The 25,996-nt window shown below is 40.2% G+C and overlaps 2 long non-coding RNA genes across 3 annotated transcripts in view; one reads left to right on the forward strand and one right to left on the reverse strand.

Annotated features, from left to right (window-relative positions):
- Positions 1-7,816, reverse strand: part of LOC143782485 (uncharacterized) — a 44,044-nt gene extending 36,228 nt beyond the window's left edge. The window contains exon 1 of the long non-coding RNA XR_013216960.1: positions 5,050-7,816. This is a non-coding gene — a long non-coding RNA (uncharacterized LOC143782485). The remainder of the gene's footprint in view (positions 1-5,049) is intronic.
- LOC143782486 (uncharacterized) lies at positions 676-24,351 on the forward strand. Of its 2 annotated transcripts, none has more exons than XR_013216962.1 (5): positions 676-4,764; positions 10,108-10,204; positions 12,443-12,545; positions 20,416-20,566; positions 24,149-24,351. It is a non-coding gene; the product is annotated as an uncharacterized LOC143782486 (long non-coding RNA). The 2 variants fall into 2 exon arrangements; XR_013216961.1 differs by lacking the exon at positions 24,149-24,351 and adding an exon at positions 20,649-20,995.
- The last annotated feature ends 1,645 nt before the right edge of the window (positions 24,352-25,996 follow it).

Below are 25,996 nucleotides of genomic sequence, written 5' to 3' on the forward strand. Positions count from 1 at the left end.
TTAAAACATAATATGGCAGAGGGTTCCATAATCTCATTGCTCTTACAGTAAAGAACTGCCAATTGTGATTGATTAAACTTTCTTCCTCTAGTCATAGAGGATGACCACTTGTCACCATTGCAGGCCTAGGTGTAAACAAACTGTTAGACAAATTTCAGTCCTGTCCCTTCAAATATTTGTACATTGAAATAAGACCACCCCTAAGTTTTCATTTTTCCAAACTGAATAACCCAAAGTTTGTTAACCTGTCTTAGTACTGCAGTTCACCCATTCCCTTAATAACCTTGGTCGCTCTTCTCTGCATCTGCTCTACTTCAGCTATGTCTTTCTTATACATTGGAGTATAAAATTGTACACAATATTTTAAGTGTGACCACACTTGTTACTTTAATAAAGGAAAACCTATATTCTTGTTATGAGCATCTATTCATCTTTTAATGCATCCCATGATTTTATTTGGCTTGGCAGCATCTGCCTGGCACTAATACCGACCCTGCTATTTTGTAATCCTTGAATATTAGAAATAATGGTCTGTCTATCACAGTACTTAATTCCTGCAGTACTTGGGAGTGTATACCATCTGGAACCTTGTGAAGTGTCTATTTTAGTGTTTTGAGGCGACTCCATACATCCTGCTGGGTTAAGCAGGTGACATTTGATAATTTATGGTTTCTTGGACCATGTGATATGCCATGCGATTTTCTCTTGTAAATATTGTAGAGATGAAGGCATTCAGCAGATGTGCCTTTTCCTCATCCTCTACCACCATTTCACAAGGATTATTTTATAGTGCCGAACACTATCAGTTTTTAGGTTTTTACTATTTATGTACTGGATTTTTTTTAAATCATTTTTTCTTTATTTGGCAATGAGCCTATCTGTCCCTATGTGAACAGAGACTCCGCTGTTCCTTTAAAATTATATAAATACTTATCCTTTTTGGCATTAGATAGCCTCTGTTTTCCATCCAGGACAGAATATTTGTTACCTGAGAATTTTACAATTTTACAGTAACGCCTTTTATTGTTATATGCTTTACAGAAAACAGTCTACCTTCTCGATCGGGAGCATACAACATGTCTGTTACTTTTATTGCTAAACTCAGTTTATTTTATTGGGACACATGAGGACAACATGTCCAGTTCTGTCTTATTTTATTCTGCTTCCATCAGCAAGATTGTTTCTCTGTTACTTAAGTCAGTTTTTAAAAAAAAGAAAAAAGAAAAGCTTATATCGCTTGTCCTGAGACCTTTGCTCCGAAGTAAATCCATTAATCTTGTAATGTGTACTTATTTGTCAATTTAAATGTACCATTCCAATTATGCACACATAGATCAGAGATTGTGTATTTGACCTTTTGTTTAGTCTCTTTTGGAAATTATATCAGTTTCTCTGCTTCCATATTTTACAGTCTTTAGGTGTTCCTGTTTGAGGCATCTTTGTGATCTCCTTCCTGGGTAACCTTATATCTACAGTATATCGCTTTAAGAGCAATTCTACTGCCATCTTCTGTGGAGTCTTGCACACATTCATTTCTTCTCTGGTATTCATACGCAAGCCTCTACTGCATTTATCGTCGTACAAATGTGTCAGATGACCCATACATTAAAATGGCTGCAACATGGCTATCTTTTATCTCCTCACCCACTGATCTCAGTTGTGTGATCACTTCCAATATTTGATTTATGTGCTCCAGCATATCTTTTCCTCTGCTGAGTTTCATTTTGTACTTCTTAGCATAAGTACTATGCTGTTTAAAATGATTTTCTCATGTAGTTTTTGCAGTGCATCTCACATGCCTTTAACAATGCTCTCCAGTCCTATGTGAATCAACTGAATATTCCTCTACTAATAAGCGTATAATGGCTCTTGTCTGTTTGTTTTCATTGTCCCATTCCTGATTATTATTAATCTGTGGTCTCTCTCTAGTAATAATTTCCCACAAGTCAAATATCCACTTTTAACTTCAAAATCTGGTACACTAGCGCACATAGACAAAAAGGGCCCCTGTATAAGAACAATATATCAGTCCTGTGCAGTCCAATAACTAATCAAAATGCATGATTCCACATGTTTTGGAAGTGGAAACGGACCCCCTTACCTCTTGGGCCCCTGTGCGACTGCACAGGTTGCATCAATAATATGTCTGTGGTAATTGTCATTATTCAGTTTAGCCCTTCTCTACTTGTCATATTTACTCTGAGTTTCTCACTTATATACAGGACATAAAAACCTCTGGCATATTCCTTGTATCACTCTGTTCACAAAGGTGTGCTGCGCCCTTTTTGTACTTTGTATCTGGGCCCATAACTTGTTGCAGATTTTAGCTTTCAGCAGAATCATCAACACATAGACATTGCATGAAAATAAACAGTTTTTCCTAGGATGTACAGCAACCATTATCTTTGTTATCAACAACACAGAGGATACAAGAATGAATTAACAGAAAAAAAACCTGAGAGTTCATAACGGTTGAGTCTAGAGGAACGTCACACATTACCAAACTCTAAAAATTATCATAGCACCATCTGCTGTCTGCTCAACACAGTCCTTCCAGGAAAAATCTGCAGCTGTTACTACAACAAAATCCGCAGCCACATAATTCCTCAACAGATATGGCGCTATTAGGTCTATTTCAATCAATTGTTTCTAAAACAAGAATTAGGATGAGAATTTCTTTAGTTTTGTAAGGTGTTAACCAGGTACACAATCATACAACTTGGAAAATTCCTAAGCTCCAATTTTAAGCTTCAATCTTAAATCCTAAATTTTTTAATCAAGCATCCATACCTGTATTCTTTTTCGTATGCATGTAATTAATACCTTCATACAGTTTCCTTGTCTCTTAGCACCTCTGCATGTAATATAAGTGTGTGACAATAATAAAATGATTATTATACAATCTTTTTATATCTTGTCAATCAAGCTGCATAAATACATAGAACTATATATAGCAGTTGTCCAGGGAAACCAAAATATTACGCATATATCCTTTATACCTTAATGATTGCTTATAAATAAGGTTTTTAATGATCTGTTTGACTTCCATGTGTACATATGTGAATAGATAACAGTGACTGTAAAGATGACATTTTATTGTATATAAATGAAGGCATCAATATAAAGGTTATTTTTCTTTGGGAACATAAGTAAACCCTTTGCGATATTAAGTAGTTTAACAATATAGCTATAGCATAAAGAATATTATAATACGCTTATGTAGTCAGGTGCTATGTGAATAAAGTTATTAATAAGTTAAGCTTAATCTGGAAGTACAGGAGATTGTGTCCAGAAGTATTGTGCGCTACCTAGCGGTAGCCATGGCCCGTACGCTGGCTAAAATGAGTAAACGCAGGTTTAACTGCTGCTCTATATCAAACTTCAACTGTATGGCACATATATTTCATATAGTTTAGTGTTTCATTGTGAAAAACCACATGGAAGCATTTTTAACACCAGTCATGTCCAGGTTTCACAAAGTTATAAAATTCACATCCTCACTTCAAAAGCGTTGGCATATAAGGAGTTAAAAAGGTTTAGCGACAATGTCCATTTGGTAAGTTCAATGCCCAAACTGGTTTCACTTTTTAATCTATGTAGTCGAGCTGCAATTGACCAGCTTTTCCATTTTCCCTTCTGCTCATGTATGACATTTCTGTACTCATTTCTTGTACAATAGTTGCCTTTCTCCTTAAGGAAACAGTTCTCTTACCTAGAATAACCTGGGGCTTACATGAGATTTCTATATGAAATGTGCATTTTGCTGTGAGTTTAATCCATTTTTCATGGCCAGACAGAACGTCAGAGTAAGGTTGGAAGGAGGAGTGGGGGGGTTACACAATTGCCTGACAACATACATAACAGTTATGTAGTGGCCTGGAAAAATAATCCTTTCCAGAATACAGCCGGCTACATTGTACCATTCTGATCACATACACTGAAGCACAGTTCAAGATGCCGATTACACTGTACAAATGATACATCTGTGTAGTACAAAGAGCATTTATATTCCCTATCATATAAAACCTACTGTCATAATTACTGGTAAGCTACATGGAATAATGTAAGCGGAGTAGATTCATCTTCTGAAAGAAACATGGCTGAGTCACCGTTTCTGCTATGTGAACGCGAATACACATAACATTAGGAATATAGCCCTTGGGAAGGAGAGCAGTCTGACTGTATCAAAATGAATGACTGTCTGAGTGTGACATTTTCCAGGGGGATGAAAGAAACGCAAAGCATATCTAGGTCAACATGAAAAGCTTTTCCGACATTATGTTACTATTTGTATCACAACAGCTACAGTACATTTATTTTCTGTACAATTTAAGGGACTGTAAGTGAATATTTTGACAAATTTTCTAGCTAACGAAATGATCATAAGAGCATCAAAATTTGACAATTATTATAGAAAAATGTTCCCATGCTCAGTCATCATTATCGCTCTGAATCAGCAGACTACATGTGCATGTTAACCCTTCGTCGGTCCGGTCGAAATATGGATGTTGCATTCTTGCTAGCACTTACTTTTTTACACGACTATAAAGCACTGAATTATCACAATACTATTTCCCATCAGCATTCATTTCGATACACATCCAGCATGGGAAACATATTTAGCACAGGTTTTTTGGTGCATGTCAGTACAAAGGAAATTAAGATTGTAAGCGTTCAGATAAAATGATCCCAGTCTTTATTATAGCATGGAGCTCTCCAGCTTACCTTAATGAAAAACTCGTCATTATGAAAAGGACGCCAAAGGTAAGAACATTTCATTTGTTATTTCCTAACTGCTTATGTTAAAATGTATTCTTACACACAAAGGAAACAGCATATAATGCAATAACATTTTTGCACATTATTTAAACTGTGTGAATATTAATTAATTTTTCTTTAGAGATCTACAGAATTCTAGATCATTTAAAGCATGTAACATAAATTACAAGATCTGCATGTCCTATACGCCACTAAGTCCCAAAATATGGAGCAGATATATCCCCTATATCTAACAGCGCAATCTAACAATATTAATGTTTGCATACTTACACAACTAGGATACGAGATGCTCCAAAGGCTTTGTGTTTAGCTCTTTTGTGAAAGGAATATATTGAAGATGTAGCTTTGAATGACTTGACAGGCTTCAAATGTATCTTTCCAGCAGCAGGTGCGTCAAATACAGAATGTCTATAGCCACAAACCGAAAGTTACTCCACAAAGAGACAAATGAAAGCTCACAGCTCACATTGAAAAGATAGTTTAACCATACGTACAGAGCATACAGTGGTCATTGTGTGGGCCGGCATAATAGAATCGACATTCACCTGTACAGCAGTAAGAGCGAAGTGTGAAGTGATACAACTATGGAATGATACAGATCTGATTAAGAAAATGCAGAGTGTAAACAAAGGTAGATAACGCCAGACGTATGCTATGTTGTAATCACAGCCAATATATATATATATATATTTCCTGTTTGAGCTTAGAGAAAAATACAAAAAAAAAAGAAAAGATTTCTGTTTAAATAGCGTATTGATCCAGGGTTAGCAGAATAGGTGTTGCCATAGCCATTCAAGAACGACTGTCAGTCTTCGAAAATTAGGCAAATTAGAGATCATCATTTGATGGCATTCTATTGTAGCTTTTGTAATCACAGTAATTTTCTTTGGTAAAGCAGTTTCGTGATGAAGGGGAGTTCTCACCGCATAATTGTGAAAGATATCGAAAGATTCAGGATTCAGCATCTGGTTTCAAAAGCACTTCACATTCAAATTGCCATTTTACTTTATCCTGAAAATTTATTAGAGATTCAGATCATGCCGCTTTAAATAGAAAGGTGAAAGCAGGGTAATTTCAATCTATGAATTATTCAGATTGATACTGAAGAAACTGCTACCCATGAACTGATTCCCTGACAGTGTCTTTTCCAGAGCCTCCATTACGCTTGTCATTTTTATTTCTTTATCTACGATCTCTTTTTCAGCTACTGAGCTTGTCCCTTAGGGCTCAGCTTCAGCAAACCAAGTATTTCAAATTGGCAATAACCTAAAATGTGCTGCAGTCTTCACAGGCTGTATTTTTCCAAACCATTTGAAAAAAAAAAAACCCACACATATCCATGACGATTTCTGCTAGGTTCTTCGATTAGATGAATTAGAAACAAAAGGAAATGAAGAAAAAGGATGAGGCATCATACAGAAGAGGAGTTCTTCTCCTGTAACAACCCAGAAGATAAAGTGATGCTTTGTGCTTTCTCCTTTGTTGTCAGCGAGGCATCCAAGCTGCATAGCATCACGCAAAACAACTGTTAAAGCAGGCTGACTAGTGCCCTGGTTTCCAGTAGGAGCAGATAAGGACTGCATACAGACAGACTAATCCACCCAAACATGCAGTTAGACCAGACAACTCATTGCCACAAATGAGGAACCAACAGAGAGCCGGCAGCTGCTGCAGGTAAATCCAAAAGAAAAGCAATGAAAAAAGAAGTAAAAGTAGTGTGCTTCATATCGTGATGCTCCATCCCACAGACATTGCAATCCTAGAAATTCTCCACATGATGGCTGGTTGTGTCACTGCTAGACGGCTGCTGCCCTGTATCCAGAGAAGGATTGGGATTGATTTAGGTCAGCAAGTCTGGCTACTCTTTTTAGCCAGTTTGTTCCTCCTGCGAAAGATGAATTGTCTCGCAATGTTTTGCCAGGTTTCCATGTAACCCAGGATGTATTCGAATGCTTCACCTATGCAATGGCTGCAAAGGCCCAGATATAGACATCAACAAGCATCGGATCCTTTGTCTTGAGGTTCCTCTTCCTTGCAGGTAGGCTAGCGTGGCACAAAAAAAACTATCACTCCAGGTGAGAAAGCAGATGTTTCTTCATTCTATAGAGGGATTTTGGATTCCAGCCTTTGAGCAGTGCTTGTTTAATTGAAAAACGTTGCAAGTTTCATGTACCGTCTATATCCAAGATACTTTACAGCTCCTATCCAAAGAAGAACAATCATTCTTGTATCCGAAATAGACATAAGTGTAACTCCCCAAGACAAAAAAAAATTCCGTATCCCGTCCTATGCGTCTGTATTGCCGCACTGCGACCAGAAAACTGCAGTAGAAAGAGCTTGTGCAGTTGTGGAAATGTAGAAAGCAGCAGCTCTGTGACACAGCAGTCAGCTGACTTGTAGTGTTATCATTCAATGTCCTCCATCCAAAAAAAGGGCAATTTTCGGAGAAAAAAAGCACTGCGGAAAGGAACGAGCATTCCAAAATTTAAAATAGCATTGTAACAGCTAGCCAGACGTGTCTGTCTGAACACCTGAAAGTCACTCCTAGTGCAACGCGTGCAGTTTTGCTCACAGGAACTCTGGCCACATGAAGCTAGCTGACTGTCTGAAATCTCAGACATGCTGACGTAAGATTAGGCATCTTCCTTTTTTTTTTTTTTTTTGTAACAAAAAAGCTTTTGTTGCTGTGTGATGATAACTGTGAAGTTGGTTTTTAAACCGAATATATAAGGATGTCTTCAGATTATTATTACTACTGTATGTGAATATTGCAGATCTGGAAGTAAAACACACAAGGTGTTACCGAATACCTTTTTTTCAATAAACTGAAGAACAAAATATTTTGCTCAGTATTCATTTCTCGGGCTGTTACAAATTTATAGAGTAATTACTGTATAATATTATTAGGAGAAGGAACGCTGCTTATATTATGAAACAGAACAGGAGGAAATAGATTTATACTGAGAGTTAGACAAAAGCCCTAATGTCTCATACGAGTCATATGACTGAGAACTGGCATACTAGAGCTAATGCGACATGCTGTACTTTAAATCTAGGTCTGATCCTGAAGGGGTCGCCAAGCACTGTCTGAATTTGTACTCCTTTTCTACATCAAATTTTAGCTTTGTTCTGTTAATAATGAAAGGTTTTTCTGCATTGCACATTTTATTTGTTTAAAATGTGATGTTGTTACCAACTTTGCCCCGCTAGCAAAGACACAAATATAGGTCTTCCAAAGGTGGCAGCTTGACCACACTTTCAACCATCCTGAGACATCTTAGGGTATGTGCACATGGTCAGTAATCGCTGCGGGTAGGATGCGGCATACTTGTGTAGCGTCCAACCAGCAGCAGCCAGATGTTACAGCATCAAGAAATCCTATGCCCCCTATGCATCCACAGACGTCCGTGGCTCACTCGTGGAGACGGACATGCGGCGCGTCTCTCCAGATAGCAGCATGTCAATTTCTCTTGTGGAGACCAACCATACAATGTATTGGATGCGGTGAATCCGCACAGTTCAGTGAACACATGTGGATTCACCTGCATTCCATAGACGGTAGCGCTTTGGATGCAACGAACATGCGCTGCATCCAAAGCGCTGCTACTTCCGGATCGTGTGCACCCGGCCTTAGTGTTCCCCCATCTCTTTAGTATTTTTTTTTCACTTTCTTGTCTTATAATATTGTGACACCTGTAGAGTCTACATTTTGGTAAATGTTTTCACCATCATTTAAAATGAGCAGAATACCTGCCTAAATTGAGCCATCTCTCGCCAGTGCTCCCATATCAGTCTGTATCTCTTGTATGAACAACTTTGGATAAAGCAGTAAATTAAAATTTGGGTGTTTAATACTATTAGAAAAAACTTTTTTTTTAAAAGAAATACTATCAGCATGCAAGTTCAAAATCAATTATTGATATACTCACATATTTTACAAAATTAATAGATGCAATGGCAAGTAATCAAAATACCGTATATTTCGGATTATAAAAAGCTAATTAATTTAATAAAATGGTGGTGCTTCTTATAATCCATTGCTTACTGGGGGTGGTGGATGCGGGCAAGCGGGGTCCCAGGGTCACTGCTGGAGGCGCAGGATGGGATGAGGGGTGTTCCAATGTTTGGCGTGCCGCTGCGGCTTCCCAATAACAAACACTGTTACTTTACAGCTTTTTTCAACACCTGCCTAAAACTTATTTACAGTGATACATATGCCCAGAGGCTGACCCCTGTTGTCAGCTGCATTCTGTGATGGAATCCAGGCAACTGTTTATTACTCTAAAGAGTCACCACAGTTCTCACTGAAATTGGTAACCTGTCCTTGTCAAATAGTAAAGAAAAACACATACTGGGTCCTCCAAGTAGAAAGATGCACTTTGATCCAGGTACTTGCTGTGGGATTAGCTGCGGGTGTCACCGGTGCTAGGGGGGTGTCCGGCCCTGCTGGCAGTGCCCGGCGGTGCCATGGGGTGTCCGGCGCTGGGGGGTGTCGGGCAGTGCTGCCCGGTGGTGCTCATGCTGGCGCAGATGGAGATCTCAGGAGATGAGATCTCAATGCTGAAATCTCATCTCCCGAGATCTCGGCGGCCATTTTCTCGGAGTCCACACACAGGAGGAAACCCACGGAACTGCCGGGGGCTCGAATGGAGACCAGCATGAGCACCACCGGGCAGCACCGCCCGACACCCTCACAGCGCCGGACACCACCCGCAGTGCCGGACTTCCCCGTGGCACCGCCAGCTGCGCCGGAAACTCCCTCATCCAGCCTGCGGCCTGCAGCAACGGTACTGTGAAAGGTATAACTGCATTATAAGACGCACCCCCATTTTCCCCCCAAGTTTGGGGGGAAAAAAGTGCGTCTTATAATCCGAAAAATACGGTACATTACTCTATAAATTAAGGGGTTCCTTAAATCAAACACTGGGTCTCAATGAAAATCTTTACAGTTATAAGTTGTGTAATAAGTTAAGAACAAAATTATGTATCAATGGGCAATGGAGAGCAAAATTATCAGCACATTGAGGATTGAATGTCTGTGAATTTCATCACAGCAACTCATAATGTGACTCAGTAGTTTGTATGGCCCCTACATGACTGCATGCACTTCCAGCAACAGCTAGGCAAGCTCCAAATGAGAAGTTGAATCGTGTCCTTGTTTATCTTTGCTCACACTTTATTCAGGGCATCAGTGATTTTCTGGACAGTGTCTGTTGCTACTTGGTCCCTTATGATCCGCTGACACATAATGTTTAGTAGATTCCCAATTTGATACACGCCTGTGGTATATGTGTGGCAGTCAATGGAATGAATGCCTTTGTCTTCCAGGAACTGCTTACACACTGTGACCAGATGAGTCCAGACATTGTCCTGTACCAGGAGGAACTCAGAGCCCACTACACTAGCCTAAAATTTTATAAAGGCTGTGAGTATTTTGCCCATGTTCTTAATAACAGTCATGATATCATTTGCTATCACATGGAGATTTCTGTGGCCCTCCAAGGATATGCATTCCCAGACCATCCTTGACACATCACCTAACTGGTCATGTTGGTTGATTCTGCAAATTACATAATATTCACCCATCCCCTGCAGACTGTGAGCCCTCGCGGGCAGGGTCCTCCCTCCTTCTGTACCTGTTAGTGCCTTGTTTTTTGCTCGTGTTTAATGTATTTGTCTATATTTGCCCCCTTTTCACATGTAAAGCGCCATGGAATAAATGACGCTATAAAAATGTATAATAATAATAATATTCACCATGATATCTCAAAACATTCATGTGGGTCACCAATGCCAAGTGTGAACTTGCTCTCATCTGCGAAGAGAACAAGGCACCAATGGTGGACCTGATAACAGTGGTGAGCTGCACAGTTCTGGGACTTGAGCACAGGTCTCATTACAGGACCTCATGGTAAAAAAGCCCACCAGAAGCCTGGTGAGAGGAATTTTTAAGGGTTCTGCAGTGCTTCTCCTGCTCCTTCTCATAAAAAAAAGAGCAAATATCTTCCCTGATAGTGGGATGATGCCCTTCTAAGGCCCTATCCTGCTCTCCTAATGTAATGGCTCATGTCCTAGTTTCTGATACATGCTCTAGAGACAGTGCTGGGAAAGGCACCAAACCTTCCTGCAATGGCCCATATGTAAGTGCTATACTACCTGTGAAAACTAAACAGGCTGTAGTTAATGCCTCATGCTACCCGTAGTAACAAGAACAGTAGCAATGCCCAAAACTAGAGAAGAATCAGTAAGTAAGGATAAGGAGAGAGCAATTGTCAGTGACCATCAGTGGTAGTTGTATTGATGTTGCCTCCCAATTCACCTCATCACTTTCATTTGCACCAAATTGATTCACAATCACTTGTAATTGATAACTGGATGGACGATGGACTGATATGCCTGAAATGTTATTGACTTGGGGGTTACACTGATGTGTGTAAGTTTTCCTTTATTTTTTTGGAGTGATCAAAATAAGTAGATATCAGGATACAATGGAAGCTGAACCGTAAGCAATCAAAGTAATAAAGTGTGAAACCTACAACCGGCTTCGATTCTTATACTTCAATCTTAATCATTCGTCCCTGACAGCAATTGAAGTGAAAGAATCAGAATACACTGTATGTTTCATTGATTGTTATTTGTTAATAAACCAATGATTATCTCTGGCTATCATATTATTACGAAACCTTTCTTACTCAAACCTGCATCCATTATAACAGAATATCTACTTATTTCGATTACTGGAAACACCCAAACTGATTTGAGCTGAACCAAATATGGAATCAACAGGAGCTAGGAGACCAAGGAGCGTATCCAACATTTATCTTTAATGCCTGTTGAGGTGCTGTGCCATCAGTGCAACACAGCCTAGTCAGAGAATAGACATATAGGCACAAATTCATCAGCGCGCTTATGCCAGAATTCTGATGTAAATCGCTTTGAAAAGTTGCAAAATTTTTACGCAAAGTGAAGTTGCGCATAATGTTGACTTTTGGTATTTTCATGTCTGTTCTGCGGGGAATCAGAGGTGCGCCTTGAGCATAATGCTACAGCTCTTCTAATTCATGATCAGCTGTGGAGCTCCTTTCCCCAGTCTCTGATAGGGTAAAGATTTGTGGCAAGAGGCACACCACTTGTTAGACACTCCAAATATGCCTCCTAATGTGTCAGGAATGTCTAACTCCAAAGTGCCATCTCATTAAGACCAGTGTGAACATTGCTAGTATTGATGAATCGGAGTCATAGAGTTTGTTGACAGTATGTTTCTTCCTAGAGTACTTTTGTAGTTCTTTTCAGGCTATTTTTTATTATTTATAAAATTGTTTAGAAATAGATGACAGCCCCACTACTTTATTTCTTGATTTACTGACAGAATGAAAGTCTGCAGTTCCTGCAAGAGCTACACAGATGCGTTTTTCAGGCTCAATAGTAGGTCTATGGGTCAGTACACAGCTATGTGAGAGCTACTGTAAAGACACATAGACTGACTATTGAGCCTGTAAACCAATCTGTCCACACAGCTCATGCAGGAGCTGTGGACTTCAGAGTGGTGACCAATTGATAGGGGTCTCAGGGCTTAGAGCCCTACCGATCAAAAACACTGTGAAGTGCCTAGGATATATAAAAATGTTTATTAAATTATAGTCATCATTTTATTTTGTTCCAGAATTCATTTGGATCGTGGAAAGATGCCTAGCTTTTGAGGAGCTTTTGGTCTACTTCACTTTGTCAGGAAGGATCTATTTAAGTGATTTCTTCATTGAGAACAGGTATGGCAGTAATCCGGCCTGGGTGTGGCTAGGGAGTTTGAACTCAGCTTCTCGAAGATCTGATAAATCACAATTCATTTATGTTTTAAGGAGAGAAATCACTTTTTCACACAGGGCCATGTAGATTTGGATTTCTTTTTCCCTTAATAATAAACACATTAATTTATAAACAGCATTTTTGTTTGCTTGAGTTATCTTTGTCTAATATTTAAATTTGTTTGGTGATCTGAAACATTTAAGTGTGACAAATATGCAGAAAGGGGGAAAACACTTTTTCACACCACTGCATACATATATTAGAGATCCTAGTTTTTCATTTTCACAACTTAATGGTAAAGGAATTTGAAACCCCTGTAGGGTCAAAGTGTCACTATACACCTAGAAAAATACCTTAGGGGTGTAGTTTAGAAAATTGAATCACTTTTTGGGGGTTACTACTGAATTGACTCTATAAGACATCTGCTCTTCTCAGCCTTACAGTGTACAACTCTGCTGTACTCAAGAGAGTTTGGTTAACAAATTGTGGGCTGCTTAGTTTCCTTTTACCCCTTGTGAAAATGTAACATTTCTGGACAAAATAATATTTTCATAGAAAAAAAACTTTTTTTTTCATTTCACTTTATGTTGATTCCCGTGAAGCAAGGGCTTAAAAATAGAGATGACTGAATTTTTGGAGATTCATATTAGCCAATTTTATTGACTTTTTCCCAAAAATTTGACTTGCAGTTAGTCATTTTGCCATGAGTTGCAAATATTGCAAAGCCTAATTATACGTCCAGAAAAGACGTGTTAGGGTATGTGCACACGTTGTGGATTTGGCTGCGGATCCGCAGCGAATTTGACCCTGCGGATCCGCAACAGTTTTCCATGCGTTGTACAGTACCATGTAAACCTGTGGAAAACCAAAACCGCAGTGCACATGATGCGGAAAATTCGAGCAGAAACGCAGCGGTTTATTTTTCGCAGCATGTCAATTCTTTGTGCGGATTGGAATCCGCAAGTGTAAAAACGCAGGTGAAATCCGCACAAAATCTGCAGAAAATCCACGGGGAATCCGCAGGTAAAACGCAGGGCATTTTACCTGCAGATTCTGCAGAATCTGCGTGTAAAAATCAGCAATGAAATCAGCAACTTGTGCACATACCCTAATGCTTTGAGGTCTCCTAGGACTGTAACTATCCAACCACTTTTCAAGCTTTTTAATACAAATATAGCCTTATGTCAAAGTAATTTTACCATATGAACAGGTGATACAATGCTGTCCTGAAACAAACTCAGCTTTCGATTCCTGGTTTGATTATCCTCTCCAGCTATGTGAGTTAATGATGAAAAATTTGACTTCAATAGCCTTTTATGTGAAACCTGCACAATGCTCTACCAAGGCAATTCAATTCACAAAAGTCGAAGATTTCCATTTTCTGAAAAAATTAGGATGATAGTGTGACACCCCAGGGTCCTGGTTGTCCCAGTGGCATTGCTTTCCTCACGGGGAAAGTGATGTCACACTTGGAAGCGATGGAAGATTCCTCTTAACACCTGAAGACACAGTGGCATATAGAGCCCGGGTCGTGATAAAGACCCTGTAAAAAGGCTCGAGCCACATGTTATACAGGTTAGTGTCCCACTTACATAAAAGGGCAGAAACCTCATGAGGACCTTGTTGGACAGCTATAGGCAGCAAAGAACTACACTACAGAACTAGAGGAAAGGCTTCTAATCCGACCTGGTAAGGGGAAATCTCAACTTGCTTCCAAGCCGGCCAGAACACCACCAGCACCTGTGATCCAGTACCCTGGACTGTGGCTGCCTGAATTGCTTCAGTAAAGAGGTAAAGAGACTGCAACCTTGTGTCCTCTGTTTCTTATTACACTATCTCCATCTACACATGGGAGTCCTGGGGACCTACTGCACCTGTGGGAAGTTATACCATCTAGCTGCCATAACATCACCCCAGAGGACCCCTTTAAGCAGCATCGGTCACTCCTGACCGAATACCACAGGTGGCGTCATGAACATTCCTTTATTTCAAAAACCCCTTTAACATGGGCACCCAGGGCCACGGACCGGGTCACCGCGACACATCCCTTTAAGTACCGGACCTGATACCGAGTTCCCCACGGCCCTGGCGGGCGTTACAATGGTATTGTTAGAAAAAAATTGCCTTTTGAGGTCAGCAATACATAAGGCTGCAATCCGGTGCTAGATCCTAACAAGGAAATATACCCTAGTCGATGCACAAAAAACACAGATTTTTACTAAAAATGAGGATGATGGTAATAATCTTTATTTTTAATAATAATCTTTATTTTTATATAGCGCTAACATATTCCGCAGTGCTTTACAGGTTGCACACATTATCGTCGCTGTCCCCGTTGGGGCTCACAATCTAAATTCCCTATCAGTATGTCTTTGGAATGTGGGAGGAAACCGGAGTACTCGGAGGAAACCCACACAAACACGGAGAGAACATACAAACTCTTTGCAGATGTTGTCCTTAGTGGGGCTTGAACCCAGGACTCCAGCGCTGCAAGGCTGCTGTGCTATCCACTGCGCCACCGTGCTGCCCGTGATGGTAAAAAAATTGTAGTCATGAAAGTCCATGATTTTTTTAAAATAAATGTTCACCTTTTGTATCCAGTCCTGTGTAGAGGCACAATCCGACTCAGAGTCTTACCGCAGAAATACCACCCAGTCAATTCCCAAAAGCTCATTAGTTCATATAAAAAAACATGATGATGGTAAAAATAATTGTAGTCCTAGAAGCTCAGAAATATTTCTTTGACTTATTTTTGCTCTTTTGTGTCCAACCCTGCACAAGGGCCCAATCCTTTGCAGGATTCTACCAGGAAAATTGTTGCCAGTCAAAACATGGACAATCCTTATTTCTGCAAGAAGTAGTGAGGGCAGTGGTAAAGAAAATTTTAGTCATAGAACTCTATTAATTTTTCTTTGAAAAAAATGTTTGCCTTTTTTGCCATGTCCTGAGTAGGAGTCCTATCTTGCTCTAACTGGGAAATTCATACCAGACAAATGGCTTATTTTTACAAAATGATAAGACATTTTGGGGGTGCAGCACACCAATAAAATCATTAAGAATGTAAAATTTTCTTGCCCACCACGTACCTAGGAAATCTCCAAAGAGGTATTAAGGAAGTTTAGAAAACAATGTGAAACAACACAAGTAGGCCAATACTCTACGGCCCAAGTAATAGAAGCAATGAGCTTGTTCCTAAGGAAAATGCCATGTGGCCCCAAAAGATCGAGAATGTAAGGAAAATGTTGGAAGCTGTTTTTCTTCCTCCATCCCTTTTTGCATAATTTCCAATGTAGTTAAGAGGGGAATAACATTAGTGAAGCAATCGTTGGCCCTACTATCAAATATTGTAGCCTTTTTGAAGGACCCCAGTAAACAATATACACTTTTCGTCACCTTTCAATGACAGATCTCAAGGTAACACAAGCTCTAGTTTCTCTACTGCATGACATTTTCAGTCACAGTTTATGTGAGGAAGAAGAGAGCTTTAGTTTTGTTCATATCGCTGTCCAGCTTGTTTTTCTCATATTAGCTGGTGATGCTACTCCTTGTGCTAATGGAAAACTGTAAGTCCTAGTCTATTTGAGCTGGTATATCTATAGTTTATTTTCCTCTTGTAGTTCCTTAACACTGCAAAAGATTAGTTGTCTAGAATTGTGGAAAATAATTCCCACACATACGATACTTGCACATAGGGCTCTCCACAACCACAGCTTTCAGTCAATGTTGAGCCTTCTTCACTAACAGCAACTCAGACATCATCTACTCCTGAGCTGGCCGCAGAAAAACCATCTGCCCCAGAAGATTTTTTAGCTGAAAGTCAACTCTTCTCTTTATCGCCCTTGATACCTCCTACTTTTGGTTGTGGAGGTTGGTTCTGAAGTGTCAAAAACACAGCTGGCTAACAGCAAGCACAAGTGCTAGTAATGGAGAGGTGTCTAATAGAAACTCCATTACTAACCCATTAATAAAAAGTAAAAATAAACACTTTATTGAAATAAACACTCCTCCCAATTTCTTCCTTGTTCATCAATTTATTAAAAATATTGTTCTTGATCAAAATCTTACTTTAAAAAGGTGTACTCATTTATGCTGGGCACTATGTATATATTTATTTTGTATATATATATATATGTGTATATATATATATATATATATATATATATATATATATATATATATATATATATATATATATATATACACAGTATAGACCAAAAGTTTGGACACACCTTCTCACTTAAAGATTTTTCTGTATTTGCATGACTATGAAAATTGTAAATTCACGCTGAAGGCATCAAAACTATGAATTAACACATGTGGAATTATATACTTAACAAAAAAGTGTGAAACAACTGAAAATATTTCTTATATTCTAGGTTCTTCAAAGTAGCCACCTTTTGCTTTGATGACTGCTTTGCACACTCTTGGCATTCTCTTGATGAGCTTCAAGAGGTAGTTACCGGAAATGGTCTTCCAACAATCTTGAAGGAGTTCCCAGAGATGCTTAGCACTTGTTGGCCCTTTTGCCTTCACTCTGCGGTCTGGTGACTGTGGAGGCCAGGTCATCTGGCGTAGCACCCCATAACTCTCCTTCTTGGTCAAATAGCCCTTACACAGCCTGAAGGTGTGCTTGGGGTCACTGTCCTGTTGAAAAATAAATGATGGTCCAACTAAACGCAAACCGGATGGAATAGCATGCAGCTGCAAGATGCTGTGGTAGCCATGCTGGTTCAGTATGCCTTCAATTTTGAATAAATCCCCAACAGTGTCACCAGCAAAGCACCCCAACAACATCACACCTCCTCCTCCATGCTTCAAAGTGGGAACCAGGCATGTAGAGTCCATCCGTTCACCTTTTCTGCGTCGCACAAAGACACGGTGGTTGGAACCAAAGCTCTCAAATTTGGACTCATCAGACCAAAGCACAGATTTCCACTGGTCTAATGTCCATTCCTTGTGTTCTTTAGCCCAAACAAGTCTCTTCTGCTTGTTGCCTGTCCTTAGCAGTGGTTTCCTAGCAGCTATTTTACCATGAAGGCCTGCTGCACAAAGTCTCCTCTTAACAGTTGTTGTAGAGATGTGTCTGCTGCTGGAACTCTGTGTGGCATTGACCTGGTCTCTAATCTAAGCTGCTGTTAACCTGCGATTTCTGAGGCTGGTGATTCGGATAAACTTATCCTCAGAAGCAGAGGTGACTCTTGGTCTTCCTTTCCTGGGGCGGTCCTCACGTGAGCCAGTTTCTTTGTAGCGCTTGAAGGTTTTTGCAACTGCACTTGGGGACACTTTCAAAGTTTTCCCAATTTTTCGGACTGACTGACCTTCATTTCTTAAAGTAATGATGGCCACTCTTTTTTCTTTTCTTAGCTGTTTTCTTGCCATAATACAAATTCTAACAGTCTATTCAGTAGGACTATCAGCTGTGTATCCACCAGACTTCTGCTCAACACAATTTATAGGCAAGAAATCCCACTGATTAAACCTGACAGGGCACACCTGTGAAATTAAAACCATTTCTGATGACTACCTCTTGAAGCTCATCAAGAGAATGCCAAGAGTGTGCAAAGCAGTCATCAAAGCAAATAATAATAAATAATAATTTTATTTATATAGCGCCAACATATTCCGCAGTGCTTTACAACTTATAGAGGGGACTTGTACAGACAATAGACATTACAGCATAACAGAAATCACAGTTCAAAACAGATACCAGGAGGAATGAGGGCCCTGCTCGCAAGCTTACAAACTATGAGTTAAAGGGGAGACACGAGAGGTGGATGGTAACAATTACTTTAGTTATTTGGACCAGCCATAGTGTAAGGCTCGGGTGTTCATGTAAAGCTGCATGAACCAGTTAACAGCCTAAGTATGTAGCAGTACAGACACAGAGGCTATTAACTGCATAAAGTGTATGAGAACATGATGCAAGGAACCTGATTATGTTTTTTTTTTAATTTTTATTTTTTAATTTTTATTTTTTTTATTAGGCCACACAGGGATAGTTAGGTTAATGCGTTGAGGCGGTAGGCCAGTCTGAACAAATGCGTTTTTAGGGCACGCTTAAAACTGTGGGGATTGGGGATTAATCGTATTAACCTAGGTAGTGCATTCCAAAGAATCGGCGCAGCACGTGTAAAGTCTTGGAGACGGGAATGGGAGGTTCTGATTATTGAGGATGCTAACCTGAGGTCATTAGCGGAGCGGAGGGCACGGGTAGGGTGGTAGACTGAGACCAGAGAGGAGATGTAGGGTGGTGCTGAGCCATGGAGTGCTTTGTGGATGAGGATAGTAGTTTTGTACTGGATTCTGGAGTGGATGGGTAGCCTGTGTAATGACTGGCACAAGGTAGAGGCATCGGTGTAACGGTTGGTGAGGAATATGATCCTGGCAGCAGCATTCAGGACAGATTGGAGCGGGGAGAGTTTGGTAAGAGGGAGGCCGATTAGTAGAGACTTACAATAGTCCAGACAAGAATGAATAAGTGAGACAGTAAGAGTTTTTGCAGACTGATCCTTGAGGAACCCCAACAGTAAGGGGAGAGGAGGAGGAACCAGCAAAACATACAGTGAAGGATCGGTCAGAGAGATAGGAGGAGAACCAAGAGAGACCAGTGTCCTTGATGCCGATGGAGCGGAGCATAGTGAGGAGGAGCTGATGATCCACAGTGTTGAATGCTGCGGAAAGATTCAAGAGAATTAGCATGGAGTAGTGACCATTAGATTTAGCTGTTAGTAGGTCATTAGAGACTTTAGTGAGGGCAGTTTCAGTAGAGTGTAAAGAGCGGAAGCCAGATTGAAGAGGGTCGAGAAGAGAGTTATCTGAGAGATAGCGGGTAAGACGGGAGTGGACGAGGCGTTCCAGGAGTTTAGAGATGAAGGGAAGATTAGAGACAGGTCTATAATTAGCGGCACAGTTTTGGTCGAGGGAGGGTTTTTTAAGTAATGGATGTATGATGGCATGCTTAAATGAGGAGGGAAAAAGCAAAAGGTGGCTACTTTGAAGAACCTAGACTATAAGACATATTTTCAGTTGTTTCACACTTTTTTGTTAAGTATATAATTCCACATGTGTTAATTCATAGTTTTGATGCCTTCAGTGTGAATTTACAATTTTCATAGTCATGAAAATACAGAAAAATCTTTAAATGAGAAGGTGTGTCCAAACTTTTGGTGTCTACTGTATATACTGTACAAACACCTATACGTTCACCTATACTTAACTATATATTAACTTTTATGTCTGTCTGTGTTTGTGTATACTACATTTTATTTTTTGTACATATGATATATAATTACCTTATGTTACATATTGAAGGTGGCGGCTGGGTCATAGCTTAGGGACTCTGTGGCAGAAGGTTACAACGACCACCACAAAAGAGACAGCGGTTGGACAGCAATTTGCAGGGAGTGATACCTATGGTGGGATGAAGCAAACGCTCAACTATAGTGGGAAATCGATAGCTATAAATTGTATTTCAAGAAATACATGTTGAAGAAAAACAGACAGAAAGCACACATTGTGTATTATCCAGATAACATACATTTAAGGTGCGATATTTGCTCACCTGAGAGGGACATGAGAAGAACAACTCTTAATAGACTTAGTAGGATAACCAGGATAGATGGATGGTGCTGCGCTGCTGGTCGAAATAAGAAACCCAGAATATGTGGTATAGCAGTACATGGTTTAACCATAACAGGTTTCGAAGTTGTGCTGGTTTCTACTCCAAGAAAACCACACTATAGTGGCATTTTTAGTGACATGTAAATTGGCTTAACCTACAATTATGTTCAAAAACACGAAATATGTTTGTTTCTGTCTTTTTTTTCATTATAGATCGTGATGTCCGTAAGTGTTGGCAATCTGTCCGGGACCGCTTTAATACATTTTTAATGAATGAAGCCAGGAGTGGATCATCACCTGCAACTGAAAAATGGCAATTTTACACCAAGTTACAATTCACAATTACCAGCCGAGAATTACGGATGTAAGTTCTAACTTTGTTCATGTATATTTCTCAATATAAGTATTTATTTTCTACTAATGAATTCCTTATTGCTTTCACATAGTACAAACCATATACAAACAACACAGTATGAAGCCAACAAAGGGGAGGGTGACAATGTTGATGGTCCTGCCACAGTTTTGGAACCAGCTGTGAACCCATCATGTTCCGTGCAGCCTATCTTGAGGCAAAGAGATATTCTTGAAGCAGTAAAAGGACAAACCAAAAAAAAGAAACAAAAAAGGTCTTATAACCCACAGATGCAGTTAAATTCTGACTGTCTTTCATCTGAGGCAGCCTGATAACAAAAGCTCAGGCTGAGGATGAGTTTGACCATTTTGGGTACACATTGGCCAGCAGAATTAGAGAGATGCAACGAGATAAGCGTCTTTTATAGCGGTTTTATTTACTTTCTTGGACACTTAAGGTACCGTCACATTAAGCGACGCTGCAGCGATAGCGACAGCGATGCCGATCGCTGCAGCGTCGCTGTTTGGTCGCTGGAGAGCTGTCACACAGACCGCTCTCCAGCGACCAACGATGCCGAGGTCCCCGGGTAACCAGGGTAAGCATCGGGTTGCTAAGCGCAGGGCCGCGCTTAGTAACCCGATGTTTACCCTGGTTACCAGCGTAAAAGTTAAAAAAACAAACAGCACATACTCACCAGCGCGTCCCCCAGCCTCTGCTTCCTGACACTGACTGAGCTCCGGCCCTAACAGCACAGCTTTCACTTTCAGTTTAGGGCCGGCGCTCAGTCAGTGTCAGGAAGCAGAGGCTGGGGGACGCGCTGGTGAGTATGTGCTGTTTGTTTTTTTAACTTTTACGCTGGTAACCAGGGTAAACATCGGGTTACTAAGCGCGGCCCTGCGCTTAGTAACCCGATGTTTACCCTGGTTACCAGTGTAAAATATCGCTGGTATCCTTGCTTTTGCTGTCAAACACGGCGATACACGGCGACCTAGCGACCAAATAAAGTGCAGACCTTCTAGCAGCGACCAGCAATTTCACAGCGGGATCCAGATCGCTGCTGCGTGTCAAATACAGCGATATCGCTATCCAGGTCGCTGCAACGTCACGGATCGCTGGCGATATCGCCTAGTGTGACGGTACCTTTATGAGTTGTCACACCGAATTACCCCCATAAGTGACGTTGTTGGGATCAGAAATATATGCCAACCAACTACTAATCAAGCACCTTCGTCAACATCTGAACTTCCCCATCACCAGCGCCACAATCCTTGCAGACTGGAAAATTTCTTGTCTTAATTAGTTGAAGATGGTGGTGCTCCAAATGTTTATGGCCACAAACAAGTGCATCATGCACATATTGCACAAATACTTGTCCCGTCACCCAATTCCAGCATCAGCATCATGCGGTGTTTAAAGGGAATCAGTCACCTCCTGGAACGTATATGACCTATTAATATGGGCACACAGGTAATAGAAATGTTAAGCTAATTCTACCTCTATGCCTTATATTAATGGTCTTGTTATTGAGAAATGTTATATTCTGTTTTTATGCTAAAAATTTGTTCCAGGCTCTGGGGCGTGCAATGCCTGGAAGAAATCCCTGCCCTCTGTCCTCATTACAATACTACCCCCCTCCCATGCACATCAGTTATGGCCTCCGGAATCCTGCGTCCTGCAATCCCTCCACAATACGTCATAGTGACTCGCTGGTGCCATCGCAGGAAACCATTGCAAGGAAACATCTGAATTACAAAAACATTTAAACAAGGTAAATGGTGCAGAGATTTCGGCAGAAAATACTGAAAATGTACATTTACCCTAAGGCTACTTTCACACTAGCGTTTTTTTTAATCCATCGCAATCCGTCATTTAGGGCAAAAAACGGATCCTGCAAATGTGCTCGCAGGATGCGTTTTTGCCCATAGACTTGTATTAGCGACGTATCGCAACGGAGGGCCACACGTCGTATCCATGGTGCAACGGATCCGTCATGTTTTGACGGACCGTCAGCACGAAAAAACGTTCAAGTGAACGTTTTTTTGTCTGTCGCAACTGCCATTTTCTACCGCGCATGCGCGGCTGAAACTCCGCCCACCCTGCCCGGACTTCAGAATGGGCAGCGCATGCGTTGAAAAATGGCATCTGCTGCCCACGTCGTGCACAAATTTCACAACGTGCGTCGGTACGCTGGCCCGCTGACCCGTACCGACGCAAGTGTGAAAGTAGCCTAAGGCCTCTTTCACACTTCCGTCTTTTTGTTTCCGTCAAAATCCATCGTTTTGTGAAAAAAACGGATCCAGCAAATGTTTCTGCTGGATCTATTTTTTTCTCATAGACTTGTATTAGCGACAGATTGTGATGGATGGCCTTCTGTTTCATCCATCGTGCGCTGGATCCATGTTAAAATCACTATCCGTCGGGCAGAGACAACACACATAGAAACGTTTTTCGCGTACGTCGTAAAATCGCTCAGTGAAGGATCCTGCACTGTCCGTTGTTGGCTATAATGGAAGGAATCCAGTGACGGATGCCGTCTTTTGAAACTGAGCATGCCTGGATGAATTTGCAGTCAGGGAAATTCTCTCTCGCTCTCTCTTTTTTTTTTACTATTGATGCTGCCCATGCAGCATCAATAGTAAAAAGATATAATGTTAAAAATAATAACAAAAATAAAAAATCGTGATATTCTCACCTTCTGGCGTCCCCCGCATCCTTCCTGATGCTTGCGATGCTCCCAACAGCTCCCTTCCCAGTGATGCCTTGCGAGACAATGATCTGTGATGATGTATGTCATCGGGTTACTGTCACAAGGCATCACTGGGAACGGGAGCTGCCGGGAGCATCGCGAGCATCGGGAAGGCTGCGGGGGATGCCGGAAGGTAAGAATATCATGTTTTTTGGTTTTTTTTCTTACTTCCGGCGTCCCCCGCAGCCTTCCTGATGCTCGCGATGCTCCCGTTCCCAGTGATGCCTTGCGACAATAACCCGATGACGTAGAGGTCTCGCGAGACCGCTATGTCATCACAGGTCATTGTCTCGCAAGGCATCACTGGGAACGGGAGCTGCCGGGAGCATCGCAAGCATTGGGAAGGCTGCAGGGGACTCCGGAAGGTAATAATATCACAATTTTTTATTTTTTTAGTTATTTTTAACATGGGTTGTGTTGTGTATGCGTTTTCGCAGCGAAAAAAGGCGGCAAAGACGAATACACAACGTGTGCACATAGCCTTAATTTCTGGCAACAACTGCCTCGACGAATACATCAAAAAATGGATCCAGTGCTTCAGTTTTTTACAATATGCACAGGATCCGTCTTTTCAACATTTTGACAGATTGTGACTGATTGTAAAAAATGTAAGTGTGAAAGAGGCCTTAGACTTTTTAAGTAACATAATACTAATTTATTGCCTTCATGGCTCCTTGGTCTTTTAAAAGCATTTTGCTTTCTGATATTATAAACCATTGAAAAGTCAGAATGTAAGTATAAGCTTTCTGTAAACTATCTCTTGAAAATGTAGTGAAATTGTATGCATTTTGTAGGGGAAGAGATACTGTTACCTGATATGATTGTCAATGCTTTCTCTTATAATATAGGGTATCCAAGTAATGAAACAGTCAATTTCACAAATCTCCAATTCCACCTTCTATCTCTGGAAAGAAAGCGCTCAGCTTCTAATGACCCAAGAAACAGATCTAAGATTTCAATTAACTGTAGGTATGGCAGTAATCTGAACAGTAGGAACATTAAAAAGATCTACCTCCTCTGTCTCTAGTGATTTATAGTATGCGTATATAAAAAAAAAACACTTTAAAACAAATTATTTAGTAAAATAACAAAAACTTTAAAATGTTAACGTCACTAGCAGCCAAAAAAATTGCTAACATAATCTTACATTTTCATAATGACAATTCTATTGTGTATACTGTATTGTTATATATGAACCCAATGACTATGCTAACTTTTTACTTTTCTTGTAGGACAATGTATTTTAGTCTAGTTTCACGTTTAAAAAATAAAAAAACAGTTTCAAGTTATTGTAAGTTGATCGATATACTATATAAAATGGAGTCAAAGGCTAAAAAACTGATGCGTTTCTGGTGACTTACACATCCTTAATCATAGTGTGCTGTAGTATGCATTGTTACTGTGATTAAGGGCGTGTAAGACGCTAGAAATGAGTCCGTTTTTTATTCTTGTATGTTGTTTTTATAGCTTGAATAATAAAGATATTGCTTTCATTCACCCCCTGGAATTGCCATTTTCTTCCCTCCATTTTCTACTGCCACTGTGCTACACCAGCTAGAGACATGGCACCCTTCGGTTTTATCCTCCCGTGGACTCTTATCATACAAGCGTGGTACGTTACAAATCCTTCCTTTACAATGTACTGTATACTGTTTACACACTTCTGTTGTCCAATATTGCTTTTTGCTTGCAGATCATTATGTAGGATAGGATTCATAAAATAAAAGCAAGATTATCCTACAAGATTATCACAGATGCTATTTATTTCTACATAAATGTGTAATAATTCATACAAAATAAAGATAGAACAGTGTTTAACAGTGTTAGCATAATAGCTTTGCATAAAGATGTTTCTGCTATCTGATGATAAGAGGATTAAATACGCTGCTTAATAATAAACACTTTCTGATGCAAGTTATACACAGTCATTACCAACAGACTACAGCATGACCTCTAAATCTTCTTTTACACCACGTTCCAAATTATTATGTAAATTAGATTTAAGTGTCATAAAGATGTTACTTTTTGTTTTACAATTAAACTCATAGATGGTATTGTGTTTCAGGGTTCTTTGGATCACCAAAATCAATCTCAAATAACTGTGATCATTTGTTTGCCAGATGATGCCCAATTAAAAGGAAAACTGCTAAGAAGATGTTTCCATGTTATTAAGATGGTCCTAGGTTTCAAGCAATATGGGAAAGAAAAAGGATCTGTTTGCTGCAGAAAAGCTTTAAATAGCGCAATGCCTTGGGCAAGGTATGAATACATTAGAAAAGCGTGATCATCGTATTGTTAAAAAAATTTGTGGCTGACACAGAGCACAGACTGGTTTGTGCAGATAAAGGCATAATGAGGAAGGTTTCTGCAGACAAATTTATTGGGTTAAGAGAGCAGCTGCTAAAATACCATTACAAAGCAGCAAACCAGTATATGAAGCTGCTGGTGCATTTGAAGTCACGCAAAACACATGGTGTAGTATCCTTTAGAGGCTTGTAGTTGTGCATAAACCCACTATTCAGTCACCCCTAAATAGTGCTTACAACCAGAAATTACAGTGAGCCCAGACAAATATGAAGACTAATTTTAAAATAGTCTTGTTTACTGATGAGTGACGTGCAATCCTGAGTGGTCCAGATGGGTGGAGTAGTGGATGGTTGGTGGATGGCCACCATGTCCCAACAAGGTGGCGACAT

This window comes from Ranitomeya variabilis, chromosome 6 (genome assembly GCF_051348905.1).
Source record: "Ranitomeya variabilis isolate aRanVar5 chromosome 6, aRanVar5.hap1, whole genome shotgun sequence".
In the NCBI taxonomy this organism is placed as follows: Eukaryota; Metazoa; Chordata; class Amphibia; order Anura; family Dendrobatidae; genus Ranitomeya; species Ranitomeya variabilis.